The following is a 25,764-nucleotide window of genomic DNA, read 5'->3' on the forward strand; positions in this document are numbered from 1 at the left end:
GAATTGTAAAACATAGAAATAGAGTTTATCTCCTAATAAAAATCTTTATTGTAAAAAATGAATAATCTGTTATCCTTGAATCTTTCTACCCAAAACAGAAAAATGAGTATGCCACTAATACCATATTCAGAAAAACATGTTCTTAATTTTAATCCATTCCTGTAGGTGTGGACCTATTTTATGTAGCATCCTTGATAAGACTACCTCAATTAAGGTATGACTCCAATCAATCAGAATGGGTCTTAATCCTCTTACTGGAGTCCTTAACAAGAGAATGAAATTCAGACAAAGAGGGAGAAAGCCATGAATGTAAGATGCTACAATCAAACACACCCAGAAGGGAAGGGAAAGACTAGCAGACTCCATCATGTGCCTTGCCATAATGGCAGAAGAGTCAAGGATTGTGGACCAGCTGGTCTTCGGAAAGAAAGCATCACCTTGATGATTCCTTGATTTGGATATTTTCTTGCCTCAAACTGTAGGCTAAGAAAGTCCCATTGTATAAGCCAACACATTTTATAATATCTGCTTTCAGCAACCTAGAAAACCAAAATAGATTTTGGTACCAGGAAAGTTGGATGCTGCTATTGCAAATACCAAAAATGTGGAAATTGCTATGGAATTGGGTAATGGCTAGAAGTTGGAAGAATTATGAGGAGCTTGATTGAAAAAAGCCTAGATTGTTTTGAAAAAAGTATTGATAGAAATGCGGACATTAAAGGTATTTCCTTTTTTTTTTTAAATTCTACTCAATTTATTCATTTTTTTAAAAGATATTACATTAAAAAAATATGAGGTCCCCATTCGCCCCCACTGCCCCCACCCCACCACTCCCCCCCCAATAACACTCTCTCCCATCATCATGTCACATCCATTGCATCTGGTGAGTACATCTCCAGGCATCGCTGCACCCCATGATTAGTCCTTAGCCAGAAATGATGAATGTGTGATTGGAAACTAGAAGAAAGATGAACCTTGTTTTAAAGTGGTAGAAAACTTGGCAAAAGTGATCTCTGATGTTGAATGGAAGGCAGAACTTGAAAATGATGAACTTGGATATTTAGGTCAGGAGATTTCCAAGCTAATTGTGGAAAGTACAGTCTGTTTGGTTTTTTTCTTATGGGTATAGTAAAATGTGAAAGGAAAAGAATAAATGGAGAACTGAATTCCTGGGCACAAAGTAATCAGAAAAGTTTCAAAACTTTTAAACTTCCCTAAAGCAGGTCCCCAGAGAATAGTGTTCCATGTGAGCATTTAACTGAAAATGGAACCAGTCAACCATTTCAGTGCAAGTCAGATCTGGAAATGCAGTTACCGAGGAAGGCTCTGTGGAAGGTCCTATTGTCTGATGGATTGAACCCCTATGTACTACATGCAAAACTGACATGTTCTTTGTGAGATAAGTATTAATGAACCACTGCCAGGTAGGACTAAAAGAGACAGAAAAGGGGGAAATTGAAGGAAGCATCACTTCAAAGGCAAGACATTGGAAGTGAGGCCTGGAACAGAAATATTTTCTCAAGTCAAGGGAATAAACCCACCATGTGTGTGGAAAGGGTGATTTGCCCTGATGCTTGGAGAAGATGGGCCTTCCATTATATTGTTCAGGAAGAGTGCAATCAGCCTGGAGGATTGCTGAGAGTCTGACTGCCCACCTGCCAATGCTTGAAGAAATGTGGAACCTTCATGCCAGTGTTTGGGAAGAGCTTGGCCACTGTGCAAGAACTTAGAAGGGGTTGGACTGCCACTTCATCAGGCCTAGAGAACAAAACATCATTCCATAGATTACTCTCAGACTTTGAAATCTAACAAGTATGCCCTGCAGGGTTTCAGAATTGCTTGGGACCTGTGAATGTTGCTTATTTTTTCTTCTCATTTCTCCCTTCTAGAATGGGAATGTTTATCCTATGCCTTTCCCTCCTTTGTGTTTTGGAGGCTATAGCAGTTTGATATGGTTATGAATTCCAAAAATAGATATTGGATTATGTTTGTAATCTGATCTGAACCTGGGCATGATTGAGTTATGATTGGGGGTGGGAACTCACAGATAAAGGCATGGCAAAGAATAGAGTTGAGTGTTTCTGATGTCTGAGTTTTGATGTTGGAGTTTCATGGTGAAGACTTAAGCTGGAGCCCCGCAAGTAAGCTCACAGAGGAAAGAGAAGCCAGCCCCAGGAAGAAAGGAACCTTGAACCCAGAGAAAAGCAAGCCCCAGGAACATAGGAACCCAGGAAGCCTGAACCCTCACAGACATCAGCAGCCATCTTGCTCCAAATAGACTTTGGTGAGGGAAGTAACTTATGCTTTATGGCCTAGTTTCTGTAAGTTCCTACCCCAAATACATAGCCTTTATAAAAACCAACCAGTTTCTGGTTTTGCATCAGCACCCCTTTGGCTGACTAATACAGAGTCATAACTTGTTTTTTATGTTTCACAGGTCTACAGAGAGGAGTTTTTTTCCCAGAACAGACCACATGTATAACCAATTTTGATGTGACTTTGTAGTTAGTATTGTTGCTGAAATTATTTAAGGCTTTTGAGATATTGTGATGGAGTGAATGTATTTTGAATGTGTCAAGAACATATCTTTTCGGGGTGCAGAGGATGGAGTGAGATGGTTTGAAGCTGTATGTACTCTAGAAAAACAAGTTCTTAAATTTAATCCATTTTTGTGTGTGTGGATCCATTTTAAGTAGGTCTTTGATGACTCAGTTAGAATGGGTCTTAATCCTCTTACTGAAATCCTTTATAAGAGAATAAATTTCAGACAAAGAGAAAGAACCACAGAAACTAGAAACTGGAATCACAGAAGCAAGAACCTGAAAGAAGAGAATGGAGTGACCAGCAGATGCCACATGTGCCTTTCCATGTGGCACAGGAGCCAAAGATCACCAGCAGACAGTCTTTGGGAAGTAAACAACTCCTTGATGATGCCTTGATCTGTACATCTTCTTAGTCTCAAACTATAGCTTGGTCTCAAGCTAATAAATTCCCATTGTTCAAACCAACCCATTTTATGGTGTCTGCTTTAAGCAGCTAAGAAAACTAAAACACAAATGAATGCTAACACATGAAAAAGTCTTTGCCCTTTCTCTCAATTTAAGGTTTATTGACACGCTGGAAAAGTAGTCAACAAATTGAAACACTGGTACCAACACCTAAAGGTAAGACAATCTCACTTTCAGAGTAATGTATGGTGAGGGCATCATACTCCAAAGGTCAAAGTAACAGTGAAATATAACTGATGTCACCACAAGCATCAAGACAATGAAGGTGACTTTGATGAAGAGCAAATGTTATATGTTACTGAGACCTTGACCAAAGACTGCTGAAATAAAATACATGAGTGTCTTAAGCTACTCTAATTTTTTCCATTCTTGTATTTCTCACCCATATTCATAAATCAAGTCTATTCACAAAATAAGAGGGTAATTATTTAAAATACAGGAATAATAATGACTTTGATTTTTCCATATTAAGGTAAATGTTTCATGTAGTACAGTGTGTTTTTAGTAAAAAGAAAAGGTTCTTGCACTTCAAATACCTGATGGTTATGTTTTGGACAATATGTAGCATACTGTCTTGCATACAACAAGTACTCAAAAATATAAATATTTATTGAACAAATAAATACTGATAATGAACCTGGGCTCTGACCTTATTTATAAAGTCAAGTTGATCTTTAATTCTACATTAATACTTCAGGACAAGTTGCATACTAATATTATCTCCAAATTTCTTATATTCCCCACCTTTGTAATTTGGTTGTCTTCAATATACCAATTGTCTTCCTCATTCTGTCTACATTAATCACACTATTTCTTTTAAAATTCAGTTCATATAAATTATCAATTAAAGTTTACATATTTATTCAAACCTGAGATCCCAGAATAACATTGCCTTGACCAAGTTGTCATGGAATAAAATCATCTTACAAAATACTTAGCTTTCATATCTTCCTCACTGCTTTTATTATTTGTGTCCTATAATTATTTCTTTTTTATTGGTATTATAAGATTTGTAAGATAATTGATGTACAATGAACTGTATTAGTAAATTCATTGGGTCCTCATGCCTTGGACTATTTTAGACCAGGCAATGTGCACGGGAAAGACAGAATCATTGCAGACACCATCTGGGGTGACCAAATAGGTAGCAGTTCTAATATGTTGGATATAATGTCCTATTTAATATTCTGGTCATCGGACAGTAGCAAGTAGGTCTACTCTAAGAGTTCTGGTGTTAAAATAATTTAATTCAATAAAAACACAGATTAAAGTGAAAAGAGAAAAATGGACTCTAGTGCCGAAAGATCTGGCACTATGAGTTGTAACTTATCTAATATTTGATCACATTCTCTGAGCAGTGTCTCCTTTGCTACTTTTGCTGTTTTTTCATATATTTCTAAAATATCCACTGTAGGAGAAAAATAAGGGGAAATCTTATCCCCTTTCCAAATTGGGCACAACAGAATACTGGAATTCATGATCTAGTAATTCATATTAATCCCAAAATATGGCCAACTAAGTTTAGAGAATAGTGTATGCTTCATCCCTCTTTTGGAGATTCACAAAGCTCATTCATGTATCAAGGGTTCTGAGACTTTTTAAAAATTTTACAAACACATATATAGAGCCAAATATAAGTTAGAGCCAGAAACTATCCCAACAATTTAGTGAAATTCACCCATTTAATACTTTGAACAAACCTATGAAAGCACTACTATAATTATCTGTATTTTGTATAAAGGGAGATGAGAGATGGCATAAATTTCCAAATATAACATCTAGAATGAGACAGAATTGACATTTGTACCTAGGCCTTCTAACTCCAGAGTTTATATTCTTTGATCTTGCTCATGTTTGCTGTTTCTTATCTAATTCAAACTGTAATTTATTAATCCCTTCCATCAATTTGCATCTTAAATGGTATCTCATGTAAATAAGTCCAATATTGGAAGTTTTTCATGAAAGTTTTTTATAACAATTATAATAGTTATTAAATTACTTCTTAATTGCAAAATAGACAAAACCATACAGGTGACTCACAAAAAGGCCAAGGGCTGATAACCAACCTATTGTGGGTCGGTGATTTACAAAATTAATATTTGGTAATGTTGGTCCTACTTTACTAAAGACAATAATTAGCTAGGAAAGGGAATCCAAAATTTGCATTTTTTTTTTAGTACTTTACATCTTATACCTGATATGCTGCACCCATTTGTAGGCAATGTGTGTGTGTATATATTCTTTTTGCATATGCATATACATACATACACATATATATACACATAGAAAGAACCCAATGTTTAAAAAATTTTAGTGGAAACTTACAAAGTAGGATATATATATGTGCGTGTGCATGTATAAGCCTACATATATATTTATGTATACACATATAAATTAATATGTATTATTCAGGGTTCTCTAGAGAAACAGAACCAATAGGATATATGTGTATAACATGTATGTATTCTACCTAAGTGTATGTATGTGTGTGTACAAAGAGAGAAAGATTTACTATAAGGAATTGACTCATGCAACCATGGGTCTGGCATGTCTGAACTCCACAGAGAGTTAAAAAATTTTATATTGAGTCATTAGTTCAAATTTCCCAGGGAAAATGATCTAGCTGGAAGTACTGGGAAGAGCCATGTTGAAGTTGACGACAGGAATTCTTCTGGCCTATGAAAACTTCAGTTCTGGCTTCTAAGACTGACTGATAATGATGAGAAGATTACCCACATTGATGAGAACAATCTCCTTTGTTGACTGTAGATGAAATCACTCCATTGTGATGCAAATCCCATCTATGAAAGGCCTTCACAGTAACAAGTAGGCCAGTATTTGACCAGACACGATAACGTAGCCTAGTTGATACAGGAAATTAACTTTCACTATATTTATGTCCCCACAATCCTAATGTCAGATTTCATCCATAGCTCAAGATTGGAACAGCTCAATGTTATCAGCTCTATCCATAACCTACCTTCTCTAGAAAGCCTTCCCTGACCAACATGAACTTCAATGTTTGAAGGTAAATTAAATTAACTTTTTGGGTTCTTTCTCTTTTTGGCCATTTCATGTATCATTTGTTTTTGCCTTTAGAACTATGCAACAGTATACTTAATTAAGTTAATTAAGTAAATGGTTGTATCCCTTTGAATTCATCTATCATAAACTACTTTGAGAAATGCTTAACTTACTGAAATAAAGTATCCCCACTTTTCTTTTCACTAATAAATTTATTTTACTAGTTAAAAATATTCAGTAATTACTCTAATAAAGTTTTGCAAGCATATTCCAGATACAAACATTAAAGCATAATATATTTACACTGTCAATTTTGAAATCATTCTTCATCTCTTGTTCAAATTAGCCTGCTTCCAATAAATTATATTAACATTTGGTTTCAGATTTATTCTCTGAACTTAACTGTCTTAAAATATATAGATCTTAAAACTAGATAAAACTTAGACTTGATAAATACCTTTCTTCCATGCTCATTGATGTCCCCCCCCCCCCCCATAAAATAACTCTCAAAAAATAAATGAGAGAGAGAGAGAAGAATGTGACTTAATATAGTACCAGGCAGCCTACTGCTGCCATGAGTGACAGATCCCTGGTGCCATGAGACTCTCTGGGAATTATAACCATGTCAAGGCTCTGGGTCACAGAGCATCAAATAAAATGGCCCTTCAAGGTGAATCACTCAGCAAGCCAGTGGGAAGATTTGGCATTCCAAGTCTTTTCAGAGGAAAACCTACTATTATGTAATTGCCTGCCACCATCTGTGACTATTTTTGAGAAACATGAAATTCTCAAATTTAAGGTGGATACGTAGAGATAAAGAGTACCATGCAACCCATAAAAACAGAGACAAAACTGGTATCTTTTGTTTGTAATCAGCAAATATACCCTCATTATCAGGGCTCTCAACAGACTTTGCTATTTTTAAAGTCAAATATAATCAGAGGCAGGAGAAAAGGAATTGCTTCTGAAAATGAACGTGCTAGTCTCCAGCATTTTTAAGCCAATTTATCTCCCCAGATTTTAGAGTCTGTCTGAAACAACATGGAAAAAATTGACACATTTATGTCATCAGCAAGGCTACATTTTCTGACTTATTGATTTACCAAGCATGCGTGTGACGGGGAAGAGCACTTTGGCTTCCTGGGCAGCTTTGAAAAGATAATTCTAAATGAGTTAGACAGCCAACACATTTCTTACTAAATCAATTAGCATATGATTAATTGAAAAATGGTGAATAGGGCAAAACAGCTGCCTTTACTTTGAGCTTGGAGGCAGAGGTCTGTTCAGGGAAACACTGTCCAGATTCAGTCTTAGTTGCTCCGCGGTGTTACCAGTCATTGAAGTAATTGATCGCTTAGTGCATCTGCTCAAAAATTCAGGATACAAGAATGCAATAAAATGAGCATTTGTATAATTACATTAGCTCAAAGACTCTTTTACTTATAGACAACTGCCATCCATCATATTGTTCTTTAATTTCTCAGTATTTATTTTGGTGCTGTGGTATTCCAAAACAAACATGGAATACTTCTATTTGAAGTAGAAATGTGATAAATCCACATTTTTCACATTACAGAAACAATATAAATGGGAGAAAAACTTACAACAATTCAAACTCTAAACAAAAATGACTCTAAAGTGTTATATCTTAAAAATAAGAAAATTTAAAAACTACTTTCCACTACAACACTGTCTAACATGAGAGCCTATGTGGTCTGTGGAATGAAGACTGATACATGTAGATACAATTATACCCTAGTCCGGAGGTTCTTAACCAGGGGTCCAAGAACTTGAATTGAAAATTTAAAAGAACCTTATTCTTGTGGGGATGTGTTGGTGTGGATGTGATATATTTATTAAGTAATACACAGTACAGTGTGGACTTAGTAAGTGTTCTAGGGCAAAGGACTGGCACCTGACTGGCAAAGGGGTCTGTGGAACAAAAAGATTAAGAACCACTGTCCTAGTCTTTTCTACTGTGGTTAATTCCCAACTTAAACCATAAAGCATCAAAATATGACCTTATTCAGAGACTTATCCCTGAAACTTTCAGATCAGACAAGAGAAATTCCAGCATTGTCACTAGCTAGCTGTGGCACTTTTGGCTTGTTACTTAACCATGTCCTTCCACATTTGTTACATGGATTAAATTATATATCTTATGTTATATGACATATATGTATTTGTGCTAACATTTGAAAGAAGAATAAGGAAATTCTACATAATACACATGTGATATATATAAAATATCTGTCCTGGGAAGTAGATGTGGCTCAAGCAGTCATGAGAGGTTCCCAGGTTCAGTCCCCAGTGCCTCCTAAAAACAAACAAACAAACAAAAACAAGCAAACCAATGAAAAACCAACTCAGGGAAACCAGTGGTTGAGCACCAGCTTCCCACGTACCAGTTCCTAGATTCAAACTAGCCCTGGTAACTAAAAAGAAAAAAAAAGAAAAATAATATATATATACCCTATTTGCTGTATGATAGCATTATGAATACTTTCCAATCTTTCGAGTATAGGTGGCAGTATATTAGGAACATGGAGTAGTTATTTTTAACGGATGGAGTTATCATTATGCAAGTTTAGAAAATAAGTAAAATTTGCCTATTTTTTTCTTTCTTCACACTTAAAAAATCACTCAGCTCTAAAGTCAAGCTATTCTCCTGGTTTGTCAATTCATATATTCATTCATTCATGCCAAAATAGCATTAAGAATTCTGATATCAATTGGGACTTCAGATGCCAAGATGGAGTAAAAATTACAAGTGATTTATTGATAGAAATGCCTGTGAAAGACAAGGACAGACAGCAGAAGTGGGCAGGAACACCTCTCAGACCATGGTGCATATCTGACAACTGTGTAAGTAGAGGAGGAAGGTAGGAGGATTGACTAGGATAATCCTGTAAGAAGGTGTCAATGGGCCCAAAGGGGCGCTCCAGCAGAAAGATTTCACATAAAAGAGTCAAGACTCCTAATCCTTTCTAGTCCAATCTGTATAGTAAAGTTAATGAGACTGGAAGATGAGGTAGCTGTATAATGGGATGACCAAATAGAAAAGGCAATATCAGGATCATCTACTGACTCCAAAGGAAAAAGGGTTGAAAGCATACATTTAGGTGACCCTTATTTCCTGCATTCCTCCTCTGACCTTCTGCTTTTCTCTTTATCATGGGCACAGGAGAGAGTTCATGAATTCATTTATTATTCCCATCAAATATATTTCTGAAGTATGAGGAGACTCCTGAATATTACTAGTAAATTTATGATGAATTGTGTATTTCACTCTAACATTACCTAAGATTTTCCAAATGCTTGTGAAATTGTTCAATAGAGAAAAATAGAAAATAATATATATTTCCTCAAAATAGGTGAAGTCTTAAATTTTACCAAATTCATTTCCAAAGATATATAAGGCTTCTTTATATCCACCATGAGAATTTGTATGCCATTCCTTACCCAGCAATTGCTAGATTCTCTCTCATCCCTTTGAACATGATATTATTTCAAATCTAATTTTGTTCTCCCTTTCTGAAATAGGCCATAATTTTTTACCTCTTTAAAAATTCCATTTGAATAACTTTCTCCTGGAATAATCTTCCTAATGTTGTTCATTCTCTAAAGCTAAATGTAAATAGAAATCCTTCAGGGCACAGCTCAAATGTTACTTTTCTTTTTGATAGGAAAGTGTCTTTCTGACTGTCTCTCTTGGCATTTTTACCAAGTAACTTTACAACATATCATAGTTTCTAATGTAATTATTTACATCAGAAGCAATAATAGATCTTAAGTACACAGAATGCCTCAGGTCAAAAAAACCCTTTTATATGCATATCTCAATCTATGCCCAAAGAAATACATAAGGAGAGTTATTACACTAATTTTATTAATACTCACCCAAGGACTAGTCAAATTACTTAGATCCCAAAATTCATAAGTAGTAGATTCAAAAATCAAACTCTGCTCTTTTGGTACCAAATTAAATGAACCTCTTATAATTCCTTAATGTATACCTTTTGAGGTCAGATTGATGATGGTGTACCCTACACAAACTTCCTTAGAACTACACTGAATAAAAACGTTATATGATTAAGTGAATAAATAGGACCTAGTCAACATATATCATTTGACTGTATCTCTCACAAATAGCAGATATCTGTGTTTATTTACTCTATTCCAACGATACTCTGGTATTTGTCTCTTGTTTGTTTCTGGTAGTGACCTTAAGTAATTTGTGCTTCTATGGTTCATGGCTCCCAAATCCTAATGTGTTTGTCAAGAATAAAATGGAGGTGATTTTGTTTTGTTTTGTTTTTTTCTTGTGTTTTCAAACTGTTCTATTTCAAAATACACTGAGAGTATGTATGTGTGTGTGAGGGGGTATATATATATATATGCACCCACACACACACACACGCACACAAGTATATCTCTTGGAAACCACAAAATTATGTATACTTTCTAGAGGAAATTTTTCTCTACATTTTAAATTTTATTACATTGATTTTCTAAATATTATAAAATTTGCTAAAATTGGTATATTAGTCAGCCAAAGGGGTGCTGATGCAAAATATCAGAATTGGTTGGTTTTTATAAAGAGTATTTATTTGAGGTAGGAGCTTACAGATACCAGGCCATAAAGCATAAGTTACCTCCCTTACCAAAGTCTATTTTCAGGTTTTGGATCCAGATAGCTGCAAACATCTGCAAGGGTTTCAGCTTCCTGGGTTCCTCACTTCCAGGTCTTGCTTCTCTCTGGGTTGAGGGTTCCTTGCTTCCCAGGGCTCCAGCTTCAGCATCAAACTTCAACATCAAAACTACAACATTAGGCACCCTTAACTACCATGCCTTTTATCTGTGAGTCCCCACCCACCAAAGGGTGGGAACTCAACACCCTACTGGCACAAGAGGTTTACATAATTACTAAATCAAGTAAACCTATGGATCCAATATAATCTCATATGCCCAGAGGAAAAGATCAGTTTACAAACATAATCCAATATTTCTTTTTGGAATGCATCAATAAAATCAAACTGCTACAACTGGAAAACCCTATGACCTCATATAACATCATAGATTATCAAAAGTGATACACTGAATTAATTTTCAATGCATATTTTTAATCTAAAACAGAAAGTTCATTATGAATCTAAATGACTTTTTATTTATTACTTGCTGATTATCCAGTATTATGCAGTATTTACAAAATTGTTTAACAAACTTACTCCAAGTAAAATGTGTTTGAATTTCAATAATGATGCCAGGATTAATTTATTTCAATTATTTAGACATATAAGAAATACTTGCACTTTTAATTTGCTCATACTTTATGACCCATAATAGTAATTAATAAACTCTATTTTACAATATTGTAGTCATCTTGAGTTAGGTTGTTGACAATTACAATAAAATATGTATAAAGGAATTTTTAAAATATTGTGAAATTGGATTGTTCTGCATGTGTTCTCTATACTCTTTATATATGTCAAAAAAATGAGTTTAAAATTGAAAAGTGGGCTTTAATATTTTACTCCAGTACAGTTGTGTTCTGGCCATCTTTGAGCATTGTTTATAACAGGAAATTTCCAGATCTTCAAGTGGCAATCACCTAGAGTTCTGTTCACTTCCTGAATAAAGGCTTTTTCTAAATGGTTTAAAAGGTTTTAGATGGGGAGGTACCAGATGTCAGCAGTCTCAGTCTTTTTAATGCAATTCTAATGGAGAACAGCTTAGTGATTACCGCTGTGGAATTTAACCTTCAGGTCACTGATTCAATCCTTTAGTGCTGCTGGCCTTTTGATAATAATAGGTTTCCTACTCTGGACTTTACACATACATACACCCACACAACAGACAGATGCACACATACACAGGCACACTCCAAGCATCAAGGCAATGCATTAACTGGTAGAATCTAAAAAAAATCATTACCTTGAAATGAAGTACAAAAAAGCAGTTAAGTGCCATTTAATATTCCTCACATAAGGAAGTTAATGTGTATAATAATGTAAGATTTATTGTTCAAAAATATTTTAAAGGACGTCACTGCAAAATAACACACCAGATTGTGGTTTGGATTTTGAATGACCTTAGAACTCTTCTACTAGAATTTAAGGGAGTTTGTTTGCACTGATTCATTGCTCATTCATGCTTGCTTGCTTTGCTCATCATCTGCAAAAGATTTGACCTGTTTGGATGGACACACTGTGCCAAATCTTAGAGTGCTCCAGGAAATGGTGAGGAGATTAATAGATGGTGCTCTTCCCTTTGAGTCAGGAGAGACTGTGGTTATTTTAAAGCAAGTTTTGACTGTGAATGGGTTGGGTTTTGCCTTGGCAAGAAGCCAGACTGTATATATCGATATGAAGCTAATGCAGAAAGAATCCTGTGGTTATTAAAGAGCTATCTTAGGTTGCAGAGTAAACTGCAAGACCCTCAATAATGATATTTCAGTATGTAAGTCCTGATCAGAGAAGCCTTTGCTTCTGAGAAATGTTTCAAAAAAAAATCTTACAAGCTTGGGGTGGGGGCAAAGGAAATAAAAATAAAAACAACAACTATCATTAGAATTCACTGAGATATTACTCTGTGCTACCTGGGGCTCTGCTAAGGAGGTTAATTTCATTTAAAATATATTTCAAATTCAGGGCACAAATATTTAAGGTCCCCCTTTTTTTAGATACAGAGGATTACTGTGGTCAAATACCTTGCAGAGGGTCATATGACTAGTAAATCACTGGGCTAAAATTCCATCCCAGCTGCATCTGATTCTGGTACTGTCAAGAAGAATGTTACATTGAAGGTGTTCAAAGAAACGAATTGAAGCAAAAATGACTATTGGGCCTTCAGCATGTAGTTAATGAGGTTAGTGAGATACTCTGGAAATGTATTTGCATTAAAAAAAAAAAATACAAAAGAAATGGCTAGAGGTCCAGGCAGAGACCTCTTAAAACCTAGAATGAATCAATCAGTTTAGATAAGCAACAAGAGGCATTTAGTCTAATTTATCATTCAATTTTTCACGGCATCACGGTTAGTTCAGTGACTAATAGTCATTATTGTTCTTTGGGTAGATACTGTTCTATTTCCTCCTTGAAGAAACTTAACTTCCAGACTATCTCTGGCTAAGTATCTATCTATGTGTCAGTTTGATATTATTTTTGAGTTGCCCAAAAAGGGAAAGATTATGTTTGTAAACTGGTCTGTTCCTCAGGGTATATCCTTTGATGGTATTAAATTCAAAGTTTTTTGTTCACTTATTGAAATCAAGTTGATTCGACCACATCAGTAAGGGCACGGCTCTGGTTCAGACCCTGCCCCTTTGTTGGGCCTATATAAATGGACGTTTACTCAAGAAGATACACAGAAGAGGAGAGAACTTGGTCATTTAGGTTCTGCCATGTGACCAAAAGGAGAAGTCCCAAACAGATAATGCCCCAGGAAGAGAGATGGACCATTTGCCTGATAGTTTGCTGCTGAAGAGAACAGAGCAGCTGAGCAGCTGAGAAGGCCCGGAAAGAAACAAGCATTATGCCAGAGACTGATATGGAACACCCTGAGAGACCAGGCAGAGATTGCCACATCTTGTTTCAATGCATGGCAACTGCCTTTAGTGAGAAAGCAACCTTGAATTGGACCTTTTAGGGCCTTGTAACTCTTACCCCAAATAAATACCCTTTATAAAAGCCAACAGATTTCTGGTACTTTGTATCAGCACCCCTTTGGCTGACTAATACAATATATTAGGCCTCTCCAGCTTCATTTGACAAATTCTATGATCTCCTTCCCACTCTTTGTTTGGTATAAGCAATACACATGAAAACAAGATTCTTAAATGAACAAATTATCTTTTACAAGATAAAGAAGAAATATTCTTAGACAACCATTGTATGTCTTGTTTGAACCAAACATCTAATTAACATAATTTATAATTTATGATATAGACCATCCTACTTTAGAAGAAGCCAGATTATTTCTAATGCTTTGCCTTTCTTTTCTCATGAGCCTTCTACTCATATCATCCTAGAATTTTATTCATGTAATAACTCACCTAGGTTCTCAACAAATCTTCAAGTAAAATTTCTTCCAGCAAGGCATTGGAATTATCTGTTCTTAAAAGTTTTGGTTGTTGAGCCCATGAAACTGTAAGTCCTGGCTCTGAGTCTGCTAAGCCTCATGTTTCCTGTGAGTACTAACTCCCTTTAAGTCTCTGTGATTGTGTGTACACATATTTTTAAAAAGCTGATATACATGATGATTCTGATGGCACAGATTAAACTATTGCCATCTTTAGCATTTGAGAGTGCAATCTTGTAGGACAGTTTTGACTTCTTACTAAGAAAAAGAAATAGAAAATAAAAGAAAGCAGCATCGTGTGCTTTTGCTAGGGAAATTCTGGAAACTACCCCATTATATCTAGGAAAATCCACTGAGATTCACTGGTTCTTCATTTGATAAGATCATTTGCAGGAAAAGAATTTATACCTACAAACAATATCTTTGCTAAATCTCTGGGAAGGGCTTTTTGCATTTACTGCATGGTTCATTACATAACTCTGCATCTTTTGCCTCATATCGAGAATGGAGCCATATTTCAAATGCGAAATAGGAATAACTACAGAACCTCAGGCAATTTTCACAAAAACAAACACAAAAATGATATAGAGCTATTAAATCCTAGTGTTTTGGCCATATACCAGTTTGGGTAATATGTTGTTCTTGAAGTTTTAGCCAGTTAGAATGTATTCTACAATATTCTATCAATTTATGTTGGATTGCTTTCTGCTCTGCTAAGCAAACTACAAATTTTACTCCATAACAGAAGCAGTATATCCCAGCATAAAAAATTGGGCTTCATGCTATATATTATGTTCTTAATTCAGGCTTATTACTATCCATTCTCCTTTTCCTCTGTTTGTTTAAATCATTAATATTAGATTTACTATTACAACTTTTATGCAAAGGAATTAAAATTTATATTAATTTTTCTGACATTCTGCTGATTAACTATAGAGGGCAAATATAAGTCTCTCACAGATGAGTTTTTACATTCTGGAAACTTTTGTTAGGTGTCAACTAATGATAATTGACTAAAAACTCATTAAAGCTCTGTGTGGAATACATGATATCCTTGGATCTTGCTATATCATAATGCATTGCAGTTTGAAATTCAGTAAAACACAAGTTCATGTTAGATCTGAAGGACGAGAAAGAATTTGTAAAAAGTTCCATAATGTCAATACTCACCTTTAATACTGTCCCTTTAACCTTGGATCAATGAAATACACATTTTATTAAGATTTTTTAAAAGAAAAACATAGACATCATTGGTCAATGACATATACCACACTGGAAATATATTAGCAATAATTAGCAATTTAAAACAAAGAGTGTTGTGATTCAAAGCCTAGAGTGTTGGATAGGACCGACATTAAGAGTCATACCAAGTCTAATCTCAGTTAATAAATATTATCATTTGTGTAATTATATAGAACACAATTCCACAGAGAGTATCACACATGAAGTTTATAACACATCTGCGTGATAGGAATAATTGTTTCCATTGCATTAATAATGAAACTGGAGCCAATGGATATTGACCAAGATCAAATAATTAGATAAAGTCTGACTGGAATGTTTATCCATGGCTTTCTTTTTTTGGCTTTGTTTTTGGCTCAAAATCTCATCCCCCAGTCTTCACTACTATTTTCCTAGAGATTTTAAGGAACAGACAGTTGTATCTGTTCTTTCTGAATGGACATGAAAAAAATATTCTATCACAGTTCCTTCATGTAGTTAGAATTGTTTTGTATATTTGGTTGAAATTCTTCTAGATATCTGACTAGTCTTCTAAGTAACAAAAAGCAAAAGATCATTCAATCTCTTAAATGTATTTTAAGAAAGAAGAGCTGGGAAATGATTTTTTAAACGTCATAATATGGTTTTTAAAAAATATTTTCCTTTTGTCCTAAGTTAGTGGCTATCGGCATTCAAAAAATACTAATGTAGCATCTGTGGTAAACATGAAAAACTGACCTTTCTAAATGGAAACGAGTTATCTCTAAGGCTCTTTACAGATTTTCACAATATTGCTTCTTGGCTATACAGTTTTAAATAAGTTGGTCTTAAAAAATCTGCTTGTAATAACAAAAGATGCTGGCTATAAATTTGGACCTTTCAAAAATAAATTTTTTAATTAACATTAAATATGAACACAAGAAAAGCATATTAAAATTGGAAATAGAGAAAGGGAGAACAACAATCAGTATGAATTATATCCTAAATTTTCTCTTAATATCTCTATTGCTTAGATAGTAAAATAAGGATTGAGTGCTAGATACATTAAAGTCCATTCTTTTTCTAACATCCCATTGAAATGAGTCAAATGTTCTTTAGATATCAGATCACAATTCAAGTGTCAGGACTGCAAAAAAATCTGTTCAACATATTTCAGTAACTTAGTAGATGTTGAATTTAGACTAAAAAGTTTCTCAGCTAACACATGTCAGCCTGGAAAGACAGTGAATAAAATTACTAGTCATTAGAAGATGAATTCATGCAAAGATTCAATTACACATTAAAAGGCTTGAAAATTGCAAAATTCAAGAAATCTTGGGGCATATTTGCATTATGTACCTTTTCCAGAAGCTGTTCCAATATACACTAAAATATAAGGCTAAAACATCTTACTGATTCCTACTTGCTGCTAATATAGCATGATTGTAATAATATAAATCCATAATTATATTGCAAAAGTACCTAATATCATGTATGATATAATGAATTATTTTCCCTTAGTTGAAGTTTTACATATTCCCACTTTCATTTCAAGTTTATGGATCTTTAAAAATAATTTATTACAGAATTTCAACAATTATATATCAACTCTATATAGACCAATGCTTCCCTGAATGTGGTATGTGTAACACATATAGTCTGTTAGGATGGTACCTGGAATCCATAAGATATATTTTTGAAAAGTTAACCCTTCATTGTTATAATATAAAGAGAATGTCTCTCAAACGTGTGGAGAGACCACATGGTTAAGGTAACACGTCAGCATTCATCCTGACTAAGACATCTTCCAAGAGTCTAGGTGAGGATAATGGGATAGAAAAGTTCCTATTTAGAATACATTCACAAAGTAAGGCATAATGACATATATGATATCCTTAGAACTTTACTTTAGACATAGAAAATTTCCATATGATTTCATTAAAAATTTAGTCGCATTTTGATGTAAAACCAACAAAAATATCCTAAACCAAACTTATAATTTTATTATAAAGAAAAAAAAATAGATCAAACACTGCAGTTTACTCTGCAACAAAGTAATTAAGAAAGGAAGTAAATAAGTGGCAATGAGTTTGCAAGTACCCCAGTGAAATTTCACATATATCTGTGTATGCTAAAAAAAATTCTTGACAATTGAATGGGGAATGAACTAAGACAGGAAGGAAAAGGGGGGTACGAGCTACTATTAACATTTTATTTAATCCTCACAAAGCTGAGAGGCTGAAAGTTATTCCCTTTTTATTGACTTAGAAATTGAGAGTCAGAACACTTCCCTGCCTAAGGTAAATTAACAGGTAGAGAGCTCAACCTCAGGTGGTGGCTTTTACTCCAAATGGCCTGTGCTTTGTTCTGCACTGGCAGAGACTATCATTAAGGAGTCTTAGAAGCACCATTCAGATTAAATGATAAAATTGATCATTTTATCCAAAAAAGGATATCATTATTATAATTAACCAATAAGAATTATCCCCCCTGTCTAATATATGTCAAACATTGCTCATTTTTCCAAAATATGTTCCTGTGATGGGCTACGCTTTTTCTTTAACAGTGTGCACATTTGAGAGGTTTTCATAAGCACTGGTGAAGTGGAATGCAAGAAAAATGAATCAATAAGAATGGCAGCTAAGAAAAAGCATTTTTTTAATTAAAATGTGATTATTGAGCAGAGCTATAACATTTATGTTGTTAGTTATTTAGCTATGTGTATTTTCATTTACAGAATGACAGACAGCGTATCATTGCTTTATATTTCCTTCTAACACAGAGGCCATTCCATTTTGCAATGAAGATCCAGGCAGCATTTCAGCCTTGTTTTCTAAAAAAAGGCTTCATATGATGGAATTTATCAATCTTCCTTCTAAATGTACATGACATTTTCTGAGCAAAAATGTTTTGTCATGTGTAGCTACAGAATGAAGACCATAATATGATATTCATTACATTGACACTATCTTTCTGAGGAAACTGTACTTTAGAATTTCAAGAATTTAGTGTAATCTGATTCTGACATACAGCATTACATTCTCAAAGTTTTAAAATCTATTCAGTCTGACTTAGACAGAGATTGTTCTCTCTATCTCAATATTCTTGTTACACTGGTATCAATGGAATGAAATTATGGGAAACAAATGATGAGATCATTATGTAAGACATTCTCATTGATGTCATTGATTGGAGAAATTCTGGAATACTTAAAAATGTATGTGTAACTCCCTTTTATAACAAAGTATAGTTGTAACATATTGAAAAAATCTACTGAAGCAATGTCCCTGTACAAATGTACAGTGTCGTTTAAGCTTTTGAAAATGTCACTTTAAAATCTAGGAATTCAAGGAGTCTTATTACATTAACAAAGAGATGCCAATGCAATGTAATACATATAGTTCCCTTGCTTTGTTTAAAACAGTTACATCTTTTTTGAGCAAAAAGAATCAAACCTACCTTTGAACCTAAAGCAAGTTATGAAAATCACTATTTGTGGTGAAACTGAGACAATGGACCTAAAAGGAAAGATCAAGTCAAGGATGGAAAATATATTAATTCAAACTGAAAAGTAAAAACAACCACCAGTCATTTCCAAAACATGTCCCAATTACTATTTTTGTGGAACAATTATCCAAATTATAAAGATCACTGTCATTTAGGGAACAAAAAAGATATTGTTTATAATCTAAGTTTAGACAACTTCATTGTATTAAATGAAGCTTTACTCTTTTTTTTTTTACTACAGGACTTATTAGAATCTTTTAAATTTATTATTAGAACCTTTAATTTGCTAATGTTTGTTGTGGAATCCAAGAATAACAGAACATACCTACTTTTTTCTAGATTTGGATCATAATCCATTATGCAGAGCACTTTGCAAGATTAGCAATCCACAAGAGACACTTTGTAACCTACACCTGTAGACCAATAACCTATGCAGATGTAGATGAAAATATCCTAAATGAAATTATTAGGTAATACAACTAGGTTAAGAATATAAGAATGACCCATAACACAACATGTAATATTGCCCATTTGATAGCTAGAAATAATATTTTTCTTTTCACAACTTACAAGAATGCTGACATTTGTTGTCATTGTTGTTTTTATGTAACTGTCATACCCAAAACAAGTATTAATGTTGTAAATGTACTGTTCATTTGATGACACACAGATGTTCTACACATAGAGTAAAAGACTCAGAAATGTTGGATTACAGTTTCTTACCACTATATCTGTTTTTTGATGCCTTTATATTTAATTTTTATCCTACTCTAGGAATGCAATTGGATAATTTAGCCAATTAACAAAGTTCTGCAAAGGAAAATTAAATAATGATAATAACAATAATTATAAATCATGACATAAAGTCAAATTATGAAATGTACATGAAAAAGTGTAGTATGAAAAATTCAAAGATATTTTTAAACATACTTGACTTTAGCAGTAAGTTCTGTAATTCTAAATTCCTCTCAGAGACATGGCACTCTTAAAAGTCCAGGTGCAAACTGTTACAGATATTTTATTTGCACCTAGAAATTACAGCATTTCTTTGCCGTCATTAACCTTTTCTATTATGAGATAATGAATTAATCAAATTTTGTCATTGAGGACCTCGTTTTTTTTTTTTTTACTTTCAGAATTACTCTTCCCACTGTATCATTAATTTTCCTCCAACAACCAACATGCAGAGACACATATTCTCCTATTGGTCTTACATTTCATGTTAGCTATTTAGAGTTCGAGCCCAAGATAAAACACTCACTTTTTTTTTTCAAACATAGCACATCATTTGTGCATTTGTGTAACCTAAAAACATAACGTGCAAAATTCTTCTTACAAAGCTGACTGCATGTATATATAAGGACTTATATGAAAGATACTAAGAATGCCGGCCTGGAAGAAGGGCTGGAAATGGGAAAGTGTTAAGGGATCAGGTTGAAGGGTAAAGGAAATGAAAAGCGATTAACAAAAAACCTTGCAAGAGCTAATGAAAATGTAAGAATAGCAAGCACTGTATTTGGAGATTCTTTTAAAAATTAAAGGACAAAATGTAAAACTGCAGGGAGAAGCCCAATCTCATTGGACCCTGTGCCAACAGTCTTCACTTATTGCAAGAGGTGATTACAGGATTGAATGGTTAGAGCACAAAGAGGGAGTCGGCCCTGCAGGGTGGTTGTGGTGAGTGGAGTGGGTAAGGTGATGCTGTGGGTCTGTGCTAAGGGATGGGGGCAGAAAGGATAGTTCAGAACCAGAGGGCAGCACAGGTGCCCACATACTGAACGTGGAGGCCAACTTTGATGTGGGTACCTTGTGCTTCTCCAAGCAAAAACCTGCTCTGAACAGATCCCTTATTGCAGCCCAGAGCGGGGGCTGGCTGGAGACTCACATCGCACAAGGTTTGGTAGTGGGAGATATCCCTGCTCAGAATTGAAGGGAATGAGGAATGGAAATGGGAGTACCTTGGGATAAGAAAATATGCTGGAGACCAAAGGAGTTGGGTACTGGCTTCTGACCCAGTGGGGATCAAAGCTGGAGGCATCCCTTGACCTAATGGAAGGCATCTAGGCATTCATCTTGGTGAATGTCCCATTCAGAGATAACTGCCAATATTGCCCATAAGAAGGTCCTAGGGCTGTGCAGACTTGCAGTGGAAAACTCATGCAAGTTGGACAACATGGGTATGACACTGCTTCAAATATTTTGGAATTCAATTTCCCTCTGAAAACCTACTGAGCCATTTGTCTTTTCCTTGAGAACTTCCTTAAAATTTACGGTAGCTTCACATTTCAATAAATCCTACAAAATTTTAATCTAGCATATAGATAAAAAGTAAAAAGTCTTTGCATCTCCAGAGAAGTGGTAGGAAAATACAAATTGTTGTCATGTGACTTATATTACATTGGAAGATGCTTATTATTCCTGAAAATAAAAGTAAAACTGATCGCATAATCATAGATATTGTAATTTTTATATATTAGATGTTTTTGTTTGACATACACCTCTATTTAAAGGCTACTCAGAAATTTCAGGGATATAGTTTGTCTTTATGTCATGACAGTATTAGTTTCAAGTAACATAAAACATAACCAAAACTGACTTTAGCAATAAAAAGGATTTGTGTACTCGCTCAAAATCTGGGCATAGGGTAGGCTTTAGATAATGGTCAGTTGGACTCTGACTTAGTTTTTCTTCATTGTTTTGACTCTGCTATTTTCAATCTGTTGGTTTCATTATTAGTCTGTTTCCCTCAGGTTCACGGAACGGCTGCTGTATAATTTAGACAATAAGCTTTTCAGATCCACAGGAGGAGAAGGGGTTCCTTGCTATAACCATTAAACCTAACCTAAGACTTTCACTGATCAAACTACCTTTCATGAATCTCTACCTTTATGTAAGGTCACAGGCAAATAAGCTCATATCTGTATTATTTGAAGCAATGACCATGGCCTGGGGATTATGATGGTCCTAATTAGCTAAGACCTGAAGCTTAAGGTAGAATCATCTCTACCCAATTACAGGGCTACCACCCCAGTGGAAGAAATGTCTAATAGCTAGTGTGAATAAGAGCAAGTTTGTAGTACAAATTCGGGAAATTAAGGCTAATGATTCTGATTTTGATAAAATTTGATTTTCTTTACAAGATGCATCATGTGGAATATAAATAATGCTGATATTAAATCTCTAATTCCATTATTAACACTGAATCCTTTTATGCTTCAAAGTTGAATTTAACTGTTCATTTTATGCTATAAAGTATTATGAGCCTGAACTCTGGGCATGAAAAAACCCCTTTCTTGCTCAAGTCATAAATATCTCTCTGTTAGTCTTCTCCAAACTTTATTCCATGACATTATATATATATAAAAATATGTTTTCCATAGAATTCCTACATTCATCTACTCCTTCACATGCTGTAAGAAAACAATTATAGGATGCTATTAGAAAGTCTTCCCTTCTGAAGGTTAAGGGCTTTAATAATAATACTTAATTTTAACTCTGGAAATTAACATAAATTAATGTGAAGCACTGTCTTTGCATTAAGTGATAACACCTACAAGTATAAAAATGCTTTAAAATATTTAAGAACATTCCAATATAGAATTTTAATGTAGACTCGTCTTAATGTTAAATTAAATATCAATAATAAGGAAAAAATGAACAATTTTATGAATATATATAATTATAATATATAGATAACTATAAATGTTAAGATTATTTTATTTCTCATTCATTAAATACAAAGACTCATTAAATGATCCCTCTACTTCCTGTTCTGGCAAACTCCTATTCATCAGTCAGAATTGGCTCCAATTGCACTTCACTCTAACTGCTTTCTTGAACAATTCAAGTCAATCATGCCCTCCCTTGGTGCCTCTGTACCATATCCCTATTTCTATTGTTAAATTGGTTTCATTCTATTATAAGTGTTTGTTTTCCCATATGTGAGTCACTAAACCAGGACCAAAAAACTTTCTTAAGGTTCACATGGCTAATATTTTAGGCTTTGAGGTCCATTCAGTCTAAGTCACAACTGCTCAATTCTGCCATTGTAGCAAAACAGCATATACAGACAACATATAAGGAATGTGTGTGACTGTCTCAATAACACTGCATTTACACAAACAGGCAGTAGGTTGGATTTAGCCCAAGCTATACTTTGCCAACTAATGCACTAGACTTGTAATTCCTTAAAGGCAGAGTTAAGAGTTTTAATTATTTGCATATTTGTTATATAGCTATTAGCACAATGTAAAGGAAGCCAAAGGATATCAAAAGATGGTCAATAAATATTTTTTACATTTCAATTTAATTGAGTTAAATTATAGCAACTCAACATCCAGTGATATCCAACCATTAGAAGTCTAGTGCTAAAATATCTAAATGTGCACTATCCAATATCTAATCATTAGAGATGTGTGGGTGCTAAATCTTAAATTATTTAAATGAAATAAAATAAAAAATTCTGTTCCTCAGACACACTTTACTGAGGTCATTTAAAGACCTCAATAGCCATATGTAGCAAAGGACGCCATATTTAAATAGCACAGATATAAAGGATAAGCATAGTTACAGAAAGTTCTGTTATACAGTGCTGGTTAAATTGAGAAGAATACTCAAATAAACAAATATCCTCAAATAAAAATACCCAAAATGCCTATGTGTGATTCAAATCAGCAATCTTAAATACCATATAAAAAGACAGGTTGCAAAATTTGAAGCTACAGTACACACAGCAATAAAGGAGCATGCATTTATTTAATTATCCAGGTAATTAAACACATTTTTATCAAATTTGAAGAAAATGATTTAGTAGACTTTTGTATGAGTTTGTGTGATTGTATGCATTAACAAAATTCAAGGTTCACAAATTTCATGCTATTAAAATCAAGAGTTTTTCGGTTTGAACTTTATTGTGGAATTGATGGGGGAATATGCAGAATGCATTTGCATTATTTCTTGAGTTTATGAGTGTGTGTGTGTATACACACACATACACATATACATAAATACACATGTAGATATATATACATAAGTACACATAATTTTGTTCTAATAATATAAGCTAAACAATTGCCTTTTAACCTCCTATTCTGCATATCTGTTCCTCCTTCTCCAACCTGATTTTTTTCAACCTCTAATCATCTCTTTCCTTGGCTGTATCAATTATCTCCTAATTTACTTCCTACAGGATTGCCACCCTTAATCCACCTTCTACCTAGTCATTTATGTAATAGATCTAAATGGAAAGGAGGGCTAAGTCATGCTGACAAAACTTCAGTGGAACCTCACTGACTCTAAAGATTTAATTGAGGCATTAACTATCCTGTTCATTTGGAGCTCTAATCTTTAGCTTTCCTAAATACCCCTGAACATTATACTTCATACTCTCAAACTACCAAACTACTTGGGTATGTTAAGCACACTGTATTTGTGACTTTGATAATGTTATTCTATTTCCCTGTACATACTTCCTTTCACCCTTCTTACTTGAGCTTAATACTTACTCATTCTTTAGGAGTCATTTTTAAAGTTATCATTTTTCTCAAGTCTTATTTCTATTAAGACAATAATAACTAAAAATTCAATTTAAAAATTAATGTAAATGCTTTATTAGGGAGCACATAGGGCAATCTTCTAATCATGTTCAGTTAACAATTGTCAGAGAAAGCACCCCATCAAGGATGGTATCTAAATTGAGACCACAAAGATGAGTAGAAGTCAACCAAGTAAAAGGGAAAAAAAGCATGTTCCAGTCCATCATATTCCTGAAGGCAGGGAAAAGAAATAAATGCTAATGGATCTGCAAATAATTTACTAAAGTTAGAGCAAAATTACTGAGAGAGGAGAAATGCCAAATGAAGCTAGAGACATAAGAAGGACCCTTACTCACAAAGGGACTTTTGCGTCATTCCAAGATTTTCGCATTTACAATGAAATCAAAGAGATACTATGCAAGAGTTTTCACCAGAAGAGTATGAACTATTAGACACATACCACTAGAATTAATCTAGATAGACAAAAAGTGTTAGAAATATTTTTGTCTTATCATCTAAAATATGTTTGTGGCCAAGAGAGTTATTAAAGTGTTGAAAGTAATACTATTTCATGATTGAGTAGGCATTCTGAGCAAGTGGTAAAAGAGCAATCAAAGATTATATCCATGCTTTTGGCATGTACACCATTTGAATGGTGTTTTTATTTTAATCATTAAAATTTAAAACCAGTGAAGAAGAGATAGTCACGTATATGTGTGTATGATAAGGATGAGGAGGAATTGATGATAAGTTCATTTTATATGTTGCTGTTCCTAGGGTCATTCTAGTGGAGATGGCAATAAAGAGCTTAATACTTATTCATTCTTTAGGAGTGGTGAGATGGATGACTGTGAAACACAGTGGAGTTATGGAACGGTATGGTGGCTATTTACTCAGAAAAAAATGCATTCTTAAACTGAATCTGTTCTTGTGGTTATGAACCCTTTGTAAATAGGACATTTGATGAAGCTACTGCAGTTAAGGTGTCACACAACTGAATCAGGATGGGTCTTAAATCTATAACTGAAGAAGTGTTAGGGAAAACCACAGGGAGCAGACAGAAGCGGAAAGTCACTGGAAGCTGGAAGAGACAGGAGAAGCCAGGAGAAGCAACCACATGCATTGTCATTTGTCAGAAAATTCAAGGACCAAGGATCACCATAAATCAGCCTCAGATTGCCATTGTCTTTTTGAAGAAAACATCACTTTGATGATGCACTGATTTGGACTTCTCCTAGCTCCAAAACCATGTGCCAACAAATTCCTATTATATAATCCAACACATTATATGGCATTTGCTTTAGCAGCCAGGAAACTAAAACAAAGGGAGATATGGACTTTAGCTGCATCGGATTATAAATAGAAGACTAAGTGTTGGGAAGTGATAAAATTAAATGTTTTAAGAGATGTAG

At 34.2% G+C, this 25,764-nt stretch overlaps 1 long non-coding RNA gene across 1 annotated transcript in view; it reads left to right on the forward strand.

Annotated features, from left to right (window-relative positions):
- The first annotated feature begins 5,862 nt into the window (after positions 1-5,862).
- Positions 5,863-25,764, forward strand: part of LOC131278714 (uncharacterized) — a 74,906-nt gene continuing 55,004 nt past the window's right edge. The window contains exon 1 of the long non-coding RNA XR_009186127.2: positions 5,863-6,036. This is a non-coding gene — a long non-coding RNA (uncharacterized lncRNA). The remainder of the gene's footprint in view (positions 6,037-25,764) is intronic.

Source organism: Dasypus novemcinctus, chromosome 1 (assembly GCF_030445035.2).
Source record: "Dasypus novemcinctus isolate mDasNov1 chromosome 1, mDasNov1.1.hap2, whole genome shotgun sequence".
Taxonomy (NCBI): Eukaryota; Metazoa; Chordata; class Mammalia; order Cingulata; family Dasypodidae; genus Dasypus; species Dasypus novemcinctus.